Consider the following 11,437-nt stretch of genomic DNA (forward strand, 5'->3'; position numbering starts at 1 on the left):
ATAATTACCTCTGGGTTTAATAAATATGACATGTTTGCATCCAAGGACAAACATTTACACAGTAACCTATGCTGCTATTTAAAGAGATCTGTGTGAGGCTGAGTCGAAGAGTAGTGGTTAGAGAGAAGAAAAGGTTGCTTACTGGCAGTGTGTGCTCAGCAACAATAGCCTTAATCCTTTACTGAACCAGACCTTGATCCTGTGGAAGCTATTGAGGCCAAATTCCTGTCAGTTTCTGTTAGAATCTGACCTAAAAAAGGAAAGCAGGCTTGTGCTCTTAAGGGATCTAAAGAGTTCAACCAAAGCTACTCTCACTGCATGCAGCTCTTTAAGAGAAGCAGCACACTTGTACTTAGTATGAAAGAAGTCTATGGCTGTGTTTGGATAGGTTTGTGACTTTCACTGCAACTGCAGATCGACCAAGAAAATGTACTAGTGAACGAAAGATTTTATTTTACACTCCATGAGTTATGGAACAAGCATGGCAGTTAAAGGAATATCAGATAGTGCCAAAGCTAGTAACCAAAGAATTAAATGCATTGTACCTTAATAGGCTAAAGAAAGAAGGAGCATGTAGGTATCTACTTGAATAAATTGGAATAAGGGCATCGGAAATTCTGCTTAAGTTCTAGTAAGATTATACCTCTAAAATGTTACCTACACTATTATCAATCCTTAGTAACATCTCTTATTTCAGTCAGAATGGGTATTATTTAAATATCCTTTTTAGTGTTTCTTTGTACTTGTCTGTTACAATTGAAGCCACCTCAATTAAATCTTTTATACCCCTGCTTGCTTCACAGTTCTATTGTCTCCTATGTTTCTCCTGGTTTATTTTTATTGTTGTCTGTAACGTCATCACTGTGGAATTTATGTCTTTTGCTTGCCACTAAATTATTAATTGAAGCAGTGGATTGAAAAGTAAAGATTCACCAGATTAATTCTTAAAAGACACCACTTCCTTTGTTAAGTGTCTGCAGTCTCACCATTATTATTTTGCTGATGCTTTGATGATGGAGAACTATTAATCCATATGTCAGTTTTTCTATTTATAAAGCATTTTTTTCTGCTTCTTCAAATGTATTTGATACTGTATAAACCTTTGCAGATGTGCCAATGTCTTATATTCATCAAGAACTCAATAGTTGCTGCACTGGTACAGTTAAGATGAGAGGGGAGAAAACAGTTTCCTTCTGCTGTGGTTTTGAGTCAGTTTATATCAAAGCAGTTTGGGGAGTTAGTGTGGAGGTTCTCAGAACTGCTGCAAGTTGCACTAGAAGCAAGAGTGAATGACGTGTGATATCACACCCATTCCACGCTCCTGCACCTTCAATAAACCCTCTGTACTGAACAGAGAAGGTGTAAAGGTGACAGTACTCTGCTCAAGTGCAAGTGTACCCTTGGCTCTTCCATGCAGGGAGCCAGAGAGGGGCTGAGATTTGAGTTCCAACATGTAAATATACTAAACACAAATCCTGATTTTGGTTCAGTGGCACATTCCTTTCATGGACGCCTGTTGCTTATCACTCACTGCGTTCCCTTCCTCTAAGCTGTCCTAGAGCATGAGATTCCCCGTACTGTAGTGCCATTTTTATTGAAATGATAAATTCCTTACAGTCATCAAAGACTAAAATACACAACCTTCCCAGGATTATTTCTTTTTACAAATGATACTTGTAGTTTTCTACAGGCCAAGACACAAGCTTGTCCCCTGTGCTACAAATGTTTTAAATATGCTTGCAGTGCAGAGTGGCCTGGCAGCAAGTTGGACTAGCCAGGGACTCCTCAGGCAGCATGCAGCCAGCATCAGGCTGCCTCCCTCATTCTCTATCCCTGGCACCTGGCAGTCCTGGCTCTCTTCAGCCAGGCAAAGAGTGCAAGGGCAGTGTCCAAGGTGGTGTCAGTGAGACAAAATGGCATTCACTTCAACTTCCTTGAAATGCTATTGCAGTTGTGCTAGTGATGTACAGCATCGATCAGTCGATCGATGGGAGTCCAAAGCCTCCTTGGGTTTGTAAGTGGTTTTCGTTTTAACAAGCTGGAAATTGTTGAGGTTCACATCTGTCTCAGCAATCTACACTTACATCCTGCTGCACTACAGCTAAACTGATTTTCAGTCACTATTTGTAGATTCAAAACAGTGTTAGTTATGGCGTATGAAAATGCAACTACTGTACCTCATGTAATATCTGTATTTTGCTTACATAATCTAGATATGCAGTAACTTCTGCCAAAAATGCTGTTATTTAACAGCTTTGGAAGGACTGTGCTGGTTAGTTGTGAAAACAACCCCATTTTGCTTTAAAAACAGGAAGCTGAACGACGCTGAGAAGGAGAAGTGGGAGAAGAGGAGCTGAGGGTAAATTCTTTTTCTCAGTTCTCTCAATCTGTTACTTTTGGTGGATCTGTACCCATTCTGTCTGTGAACTCCCAAGCAGAGATTATGATTGTTTTGCTTTCATTTAGTAGCAGTAAAAAAGTCCACACAGCATACAAAACAAATTTATTTTATTGCCCCAGTTGGCAGACAAGGTAAAATTTTCTTCTGCCAATAAGTAAACATTGACTTTTTCCATTATCCCAGCTGTGAGAATCATATCACAATATATGTTGCTGTTGAATTGAAGTCATCCATATGGTGATGCAGACAAGCAGAAAAATCCCACCCCAAAACAATTACTGCATTACAATACAGTGTGTTTAAATCTTTTAGTTTTCCAGGCAGAGAGTTTCCAGGATTAAGGCCTTTTCCCGACAGCAACCCTAATGCCTTAGTCTCAACGTCACTAGAATCTCTTTCTCCCCATCAACAAGGAATACTAACTTTGTATTAGAAGAAAAAATTATTTGGGATCTTCAAAATAATGACATTTACAAAAATTGCACAATTAGTTTTTGTGTTTCTTTTAAGTTTGCCCCTGATTTTCACACCTGTAGGACTTAACTTATAATGACATATAAAATTTAGGTCTGTATTTATAAGGCAGACTTTATTTCAACTTTATTGAAGATGAAATTTTTGTATGATTATACATCTTCAGAAATGAAATCTTGAAAACTAGCTGGAATCACAAGATCCTTGATAGGTGGAAAAACTGTTAATCACAAGGAAGAGGTAGTACACTCATAGTATAATTTATTTTAGTGAAAGAAAAGCAAACTATAAAAATATATTGTTGGCCTCTTCACTTTTCATTTAAAGAATAGTGAATTAGAAATTGCAATTTCCTTTTGAAGCACTAGATGGTATATGGTAACTATAGAGAAGCTGAACTCTTAAAAAAACTTTTGATAGAGTGTAGGTACTGCTGTCTCTCCTGATCCAGCTATTGCACTGACCAGACTCCTGGCTTACAGAGGAAATGCCTGCAACACTGTTCCTGACAACTAAAACTGCTGCTTGTTGTACCAGACCCCCCTTTTGCAAGCAGTGGCAAAACTTGCTGAGTGCTTCTGTGCTTATGTTTTCTGGGAAACTGCACGTAGCTAGGCCTCTAACTCAGTATTACATTTTTAAAAAGGGGAGCTCTGTGTTGAAATGTTTGAAAACACCCCTACTTTATTGGAAAGTTAGCAAAGTCTTCAAACTCTGTGCATCAGACCCTCTGAGCTACCTGCTGGTGAGTCCTCCATAGGTGTAAATGCCTTACGGAGACAGAACCAGTGCAAGTTTAGGTTTGTAATTTTAGTTATGCCTATCTGAACTACCGTATACTTGTCATGCAAGCATCGACTTTTACACTAGAGGGCATATTTTTATTTTTTCAAGTAATATTTTTGAATGCCTCAATATCACAATCGAAACAGATCTCCTTTAACAATTATAAATGTATTTTAAAATATGTAGACTAGGAAACAAGTAAGAAAATAATAAAACAAGGAGAAAAGGACCTCCAAAAAAATCTCTGTAAGTATTTCTTCTCAGAAATTATAAAAATATAAATGTGAATATTAGCAACTGAGAAAAATTTTGTTGTTGAATCCATTAAAAGGCTGACATGACTCAAGAAATCTTCCTTGCCTGAGCTCTTGGTAGGACCTGGTAAGACTACAATTTTAGAATATAAAAGTCCTCTAACAGATAAGATACAAGCTAACAAGCACTCCAGTATTTTGTTTAACAAGTGAGACAGTTTTGTTATTTTATAAAAGAACCAGGAGCATTTTATGCTGTTCCATTTGGATAAACAGTTCAGCAACTTAAATGGACATATTTTCACATAGTTATGTAGTAGTTCATGACACTGTAAGTTTGAAAATTTTCAATTCAAAATTAAAACTTCTCTGGATGACTCTGTCCTCTAGGCTTTACTTGTGTGAAAAGGGTCTCATGATCAAAATTTATAGATAAAATTACATAATTAAATCTTATTTCTCCTGTTCCACATAGAGGCCAAAATTTTCTTTGTGCTTTATAGAAAAAAAAGTGTCCAGTTTTGAGAAACTACTTTGCTGTTTGGTGGTTTGTGCTTTCTGCATTGTCTTGGTCTCTCACATGCTTAGATTCTGTGGCCTTCTGGGTGAGAGACCCATTATGGTGGACAGTATCATCTGAAGCTGCCTTAACAATTTCTCACAGTGTCACAAGTTTCCACAGTAGCAGGAAATTTTGTGGAGAAGGACTCAGAGTGCAGGGCTCTGTTCTGCACAGCCTAATCCTGCTGAGTCCTTGCTCCCCTTGGAGCAAATGCTTCTCCCCAGAGTTTGACATGCTGTGTCCTTTCTACCCCATTAGTGGAAATAAAGTGTGGGACGAAGCAGATCTCAGGAGGGAAGAGTGTGAGGAGCATAACCATAATGTGTGGTGTGTAATTCCCCAGCATGGCACTAAAGCAGTAAACAGGAAAAGAAGTGCAGCACCATCCTCCATTACAATCTCCACAGCAGAATGGGAGCCCCCCAAAAACAGGTCTCAGTTTTGAGGCTCTGGGAACAGACCAATTTCTGTAATACTTAAGACCAACAAGAGAAGATATTTTCTGAAGATGTATAGAGCTATGGCACAGAAAAGTGAGAATAAGTAGCTATGGCACCCAAAAGAGGCATTCATCTTGGCTACAAGTAGCCATGTAGTGTGGCAGCATCTCTTTTTTTTTCTTGACTGAGGAGTAACAGCATGATGTAAATTAAAGATCTGGGGTAAATGTTCCCCTTTGAAGTCTAGTGTCTCTCTGTACACTCCCAGTGTGATGCCTATGATGACTGATACTACAGAAAGTGCAAGATTAGGTCAGACTTGTAATATACTTTTCAGCTATGCAGTTGAAATAGTTCTACCATGAGGTACTGCTTAGAGTACATTTCAAGCAGAAATGCTTCTTAATATAATTTGAATTTTTAAATGCCAATAATGTAGACTAAGTGAACATCCATAAGAAGTTGTTTCTTTCTATGGCTTCCACCGTTTTTTCTCCATAAAGAAGGAAAAGAAGATGGAGTTGTTATGGTAAAATCTTAAAAGCAAATCAATTTTAATCAATGCTTAAATAATTATTATAATTGCAGTTTTGATGACTGTCACATCTAAGAGCCACACAGAGTGAGACAGTTAATGCAAAGATGATGTTGCATATGGAAACAACACTATCTACTTGCTTTTGCATCTGTCTTATGAAGTGTTCGCAGACAATATGACAGCAATAGCACAGAAAAGTGCATTTCTTAATGGCATGAAGTTTGAGCTGATGGGATTTATTTAGGATCTGAGGCATGCATTAATCAGTAATGCTGTAGTGCCTGTCATATCTTAGAGTTTAATTAACAAATTCAGTAAGGGGAAATAACATCCATAAGCACTGATAAAGGGATGTCCTGCACAGCTTGCAAAATAAATAATACAGTCAAAATTTAATAATTGTGATTACCCACATAGCCCCCCCAGGCCAGTACTTACACACAATCTTAAATTTTGCAAGTAGTTTCATTAGATCCATCAACATAGACTGCCCAAGTGAGTACCTGTGTGTGTTTGACTGCCTGCTGCCTGCAATCTGCTTGGGTTGGCCCAAGGGCACATGTGAACTTTTATGCCTTCTCCCGAAGAAGGGCATGGAGGAGGGTTTGAAAACATGAGAGTGCAGTTTACTTCTGTGTAGATCTTCACTGGGGGGGAAGATAGAGACAAATCTACATCCTGGTTGAGTCTGCTGCCAGACTGGTTTAGAAATGGCATGAGCAGGCTGCCCTGCTTTATAAATACCACTTATCAGGAAGAAGTGCTCCAGTAGAAGAGAAATGACTTGAAACCTCTAGAGAGAAGGGGTGCTTTTTCTGCAGCCTAGAGTGCAATGCCCTTTCCTTCTGTATGTTTAATCCCTCGACTTTGGTCATTTCCTGCTCATTCTGTTAGCTGCAGTAGTCCTAATTGTTCTGATTGAGTGCAGTCAGTTCTGTGGGTTTCACAGGATGACAAAAATTAGCTGCAGCAATTCTATATTCCCTCTCTGGACTCAAAGGAAGAGAGCAGGCAAAGGAAAATGGAAGGCAGAAAAGCAAAGTTCACAAAAGGATTACAGTACCTTTTAAATCCCAAATATGCCAAATGAGTGGTCAGTTTAACTACCTGTGAGGTGGACTATAATACTGACCTGTTTCACAGGGACCTTGTGAGTATTCTTTGGTTACAATCCTTTGAAGATGGAAAATACAGAGTGGTAGTATTCTGCTAACACCATAATCATCTCAAGGTTCCTAAGTGTCATCAGGGGACTCTCTGAGGAAAACAGTTGTTTTCAAACCCTGGTTACTTACCATTTATTGTGTATACAATAAATTATCACATTTATTATGTATGCATGAGCTTATATCTGTTTGTATTTTCTTTATTGCATTTTTAATTTTATTTAGCTTGGTTGATAGGATCTCAAGATAAAATTAATTTCTTCGGTTTGTGGTGGTGCTACCCTGGCTGGGAATGACTCAACCTCAGCCTTTGTGTGCACCATTCATAATTACTGGTCTCACTGGAATTTAAGAGTGCTGTTCTAGGGCTTCTTGTTAAGTGAAATGGGTTTCTTGGTACATCTGTAATGTTAGCTTGGAGTTTCTTTGTGGTTTAGATCCATTTTATAATCCTGAAAAACTTCTGATGTATTAATGCATCATTACTTTTCAAGAGTCTTTTAAAGGGCTAAGGTAAATAGATCAAGCATTTTGTTATTTCAGTTTAAGTCCTCACATGAGCTGCATTTCTAGAAGTGTTCTAATTATGTAGAGATTTGAAAGCTAGGGGAAAAAGCAGTGGAGTATAGTTTTCTTGCTTCTTGACTTCCAGCAGCGCTAATAAAAGCCCATGAGGTGTTCATATTAGAAAGAGATGCGGAGTTTCAGTTCACCACCTTTTCTATTTTTGAGTAGGATGTTACTTTGGGCTCAGTTCTGGCCCTTTTTCTTGCTGGGTAGCACTTTACTCTAGAATTAGTTTCACTGATTTAATTAATTCAGTTGTACAATGATCACTTCCTTCACTGTTGTCCTCTCTCCAAGGAATTTCTGTTAGACTTCTTTAAATTCAGGTGAAGGAAATGGCTATACAATTTCCATTAACCTTGAAACAAGCTCTGAACAATGTCACTTTGCATGTCTCCATTTTGTGTCACCATTGAGCACCACTGACTTTAGCAGTGTGTTGCCCAGTGTCATGGGGACACACTCACAGCCAGCAGAGCTCAGTGCCATTCCATGGAGTTTAGCAGACTTTCACTTACATCAGCAATGAATAATGTATAGCCTTTAAACTACACAAGTATGTGAAAGGCAAGATGAGTAGACTGAATTCATCAATAGCATAAATTCCTGAATTTATATGAGGGCTGAATTTGTGGCATCTATTTACCTGGGAGCTCAAAGCTGCCCCCATTATTCTTTTTGAGCTGGATGCTGGTACTATGTTATTCCATTGATCCCAGATTAAATTCACTGCTGTTGTAAGAGCATATAACTCCTAGAGTTCTAGTGAAGTGACACTGGATTACACCAGCCATAGATTTATTTTTATGATTTCATCCAAGGCTCCAACACAACTGGACAGTGAAACAAAGCTGAAGCAGACTGTAATGGCTTAAAGAGTGAGCAGTAAGGCTAGAAAAGGTGATCAGATATGAATGAATGAATGAATGAATGAATGAATGAATGAATGAATGAATGAATGAATCAGTGAACAAACTTCTGATTCCTATTACAGACTCTGCAATTCTATAGATTTCAAAGATTAAGCAGCACATTTTATAGGAGGCATAGTGAGCTTGGTTTCAGAGAAGATGATGAATGGATCTGTACTTCTATTTGCAATTCCATAATGTGAAAAATATCTATGGATTTTTAATGAATATGTGCTATTGTATACATCCTCACACATACAGTTGAGGATGCATCATACTTTATGTTCTGTGGCAAATTTCTGTGATGCTCGGGCCCAGCAAAGTAGATATTCTATGTAGGTTCAGGTAAATTAGTGCTGGTGGTTCTGGTTCAGCTTGATGTGATATCAACTAATTGTGTTGATGGAGTAATTATTTGCACCATCTACCTTACTACATCTCATTAATCTCCCCTCAGTTTCTAGTTTGCTGTAAAATAGCATCAGAAGTGGATAAATTGCAGAACCTTGCAGGAGAGGCAGAAAGTTTTGTGAGCTTTGCAGAAGAATATTTGGGGCTCAGGATACCTAGACAAGTGTGGTAGACAGTTAGGGATTGATGAGTAAATGCAGAAGCCAGATATTTTTGCTGAAAAGGTTAGCAGTGGCATGATTACTCATTCTATAGTTCTAGTCTCTGATATCATCGGGCTTTGTTCGTCATTGAGGTACGTTGTATCTACCATCATTCCTCTTTGATTAGCTGAATTTTCTTTAGGAACCCAGATTCTGTGGCATTGTTTTTTCATTATCTCCAGCAATGGGATAGAAAGCTCTTCTAACTAAAATAAGGGTGTGAGAGAACCTGCAGCTTTACACAGAACAAGGATTTTTAAAGGAACATTCTTTGACTGGTCACTCAGCTAAGATGCAGTAGCAGTCAAGATCTCTCTGGAAAAAATGAAAGCCCATATTAGACAGGCACCCAAGATGATAGCAGACTTAGAAGGGTAAAGAAGAGAGGACTCATATTTTAAACTAATTTAAAATTGTTACCTTGGTTTAGAGCAGGCAAATAGTCCAGTTATGATAGCTTGAGAGCTGATGCTCTTAGTCGAGTGCCCATAACTGTCATTGTATAAACTTTTAAACCAGAAGAAATAGGTCAAAGCTAGGTCACACCCTTCAGCTTTGTATGTAAGTGTCTATAGTTATGCTACCCATTTAAATTTATGGAAATATAGGTAGGATTCAGTTTCCTATGTACATGTGTCTTGTGCCTCTTGAGATGCTTAGGTTTTCTGGGACACCCACTTGCAGCTGGTACATGTGACACAGGGCCTTTGGAATACCCATGTCTCTGTGCACTGGTAAATGAATTCCAGGCAAGCTGTCCCAGGGCATCTTGGATGGGAATCCCAGAGGTGTTCAGGCAGCTGCACTGAGCTTCTAAGCAGTACAGTCAGAAGAGTCGCTGGATCAATTCAGTTTACCCTAAAGTGGTTCAGAGGGTAGGTGAGAACCATACATCACTGGAGATATGACACAAGCCTTAGAGGAGACACATGCCCTTTTTGAAGCTCTGTTTGGAAGTCATTACAGACTTGATAGGGAATGTTAAATGGCTCTGGGCTCCTACCTTTGGACAACTGCATTACCTTACAGGCTCTACTGCTGTATTCACCAATTCTCTGTTGACAAAACCAGGATTTTAGACACCTAACTCATGCAGACACCTCCATGGAAACAGACATGTTCATCTCAGATTGAACCTTGTCCTTTACTTCAGCACTGAGACAGAGAGGTCATGCAGAGAGGCTGATTCAGCCAATGGGTTGTGCACCAGTAAGTCACTGTCTCCAGCACCTGAAACTCCTCTTTCTTGCTGGGGATTATGCTTGTCTGTGCCCAAGCATGCATGTGATGGTAAAAGCCAGAGGTCTTAAGCACAGCTGTGCGTAAAAGAGAGGCTGTTGCTAACAGGGCTGATGGCTGCAGCACTGGTCAAGGCTGCAAAGGCTTTTGTGCCCTGACAGCAGATGCTTAAGAATTGCATCCCATGAGCTTACACTTGTGTTCTTTTTAATATATAATGACATATACATAGAACTTCCCTCTGTGACGGCAGCAAAGAGACAACGTATACAAGGAACATCAAAGTTTTCATCTTTCCACTGTCCATCTGTTGGTAGTAAGGTGGAGTAACGCCATAATAGAATAATTACCATAATATTCTCTAACAATGGGAGTCTTGCTGATAGCTCAGCATATTCAAATAGGGGTATGTCATTTCTCATGATGCAGTGAAAGACAGTATTGTTGACTGCCAATATCCATAACTTTGCAGGTAATTGCAGCTGTGTATGAGCCATGCTCTTGTTTAATTAAATTTGTTTGCCCAATAATTGAAGGTTTATGGTAACATGATTATAACTGTAGTATACTGCGTTATTTCTGAACAATGGAAAAGTAAAAGTTAAAGGGTATCCAGTGGAACAAACTACCTCCTGCATGCAAATAAATTGCCCAGTTGCTGTTATAAACAAGAAGCATTGTGTTCTGCCAGACTTGCAACAAAGAAATCATTATATGTCTGGCCCATGTGTTGAAGAACAATAATCCCTATTTCCAAAATTAAAACCACAATTAACCTATTATTATGAGTCCACAACACAAGAATGAAGAAAATTATAGTGTTAGGGCCCTCTGAGTCTCAGATCTGCAATCAGAAACCCCTGAATCGATGATTCAAATTTTTCCCACATGAAGATTGCTTCATGTCTGACTCTGTTGATTATGGAGGCATCACTCCATGGTCTGAGTCACTGAAATGCTTCTCTCATTACCCACCTGCCAAGCAGAACATTGCCAGGAAAGGCAAAGCTTCACTGGGATGTACCTCAAATACCTTGGGAGGTGACTTATACTCTCTTAGTTACTGGAAATCAGAAAATGGTACAGAAACCATCCAACAGGTGAACAGTGGTGACACATTTTCTTTTTTTCTTTATTTGAGCTAATAGAAACAGGCTGAAATCACTTCTCATGCCCTTCTTCAGGGTTGCGTTTCATTTTCCTTTGGGTGTGGCTGGGAGTCTTGGTCTTGATCATTCACTTTTAATAAAATCATGGAAAATACAGTAAAAAAAGACAGAGGTGACATTTCAAGATTTCTACCACAAAGCAAATCCTCTAAATTACAGTTGAGAATATACTGATGTGTGTGTATGTAAGTATTTGTTCACATCCTTGTTGTTGTCTGATGTTAAGGCCAAGATCTTCATAAATCTTGTGTTTTGTATGTATTATTAATGCATAATTGAATTTAAAATGAAAACGTTGTTCAGATCAGTGGACACA

Source organism: Myiozetetes cayanensis, unplaced genomic scaffold (assembly GCF_022539395.1).
Source record: "Myiozetetes cayanensis isolate MyiCay16 unplaced genomic scaffold, myiCay2020 scf2-11, whole genome shotgun sequence".
In the NCBI taxonomy this organism is placed as follows: domain Eukaryota; kingdom Metazoa; phylum Chordata; class Aves; order Passeriformes; family Tyrannidae; genus Myiozetetes; species Myiozetetes cayanensis.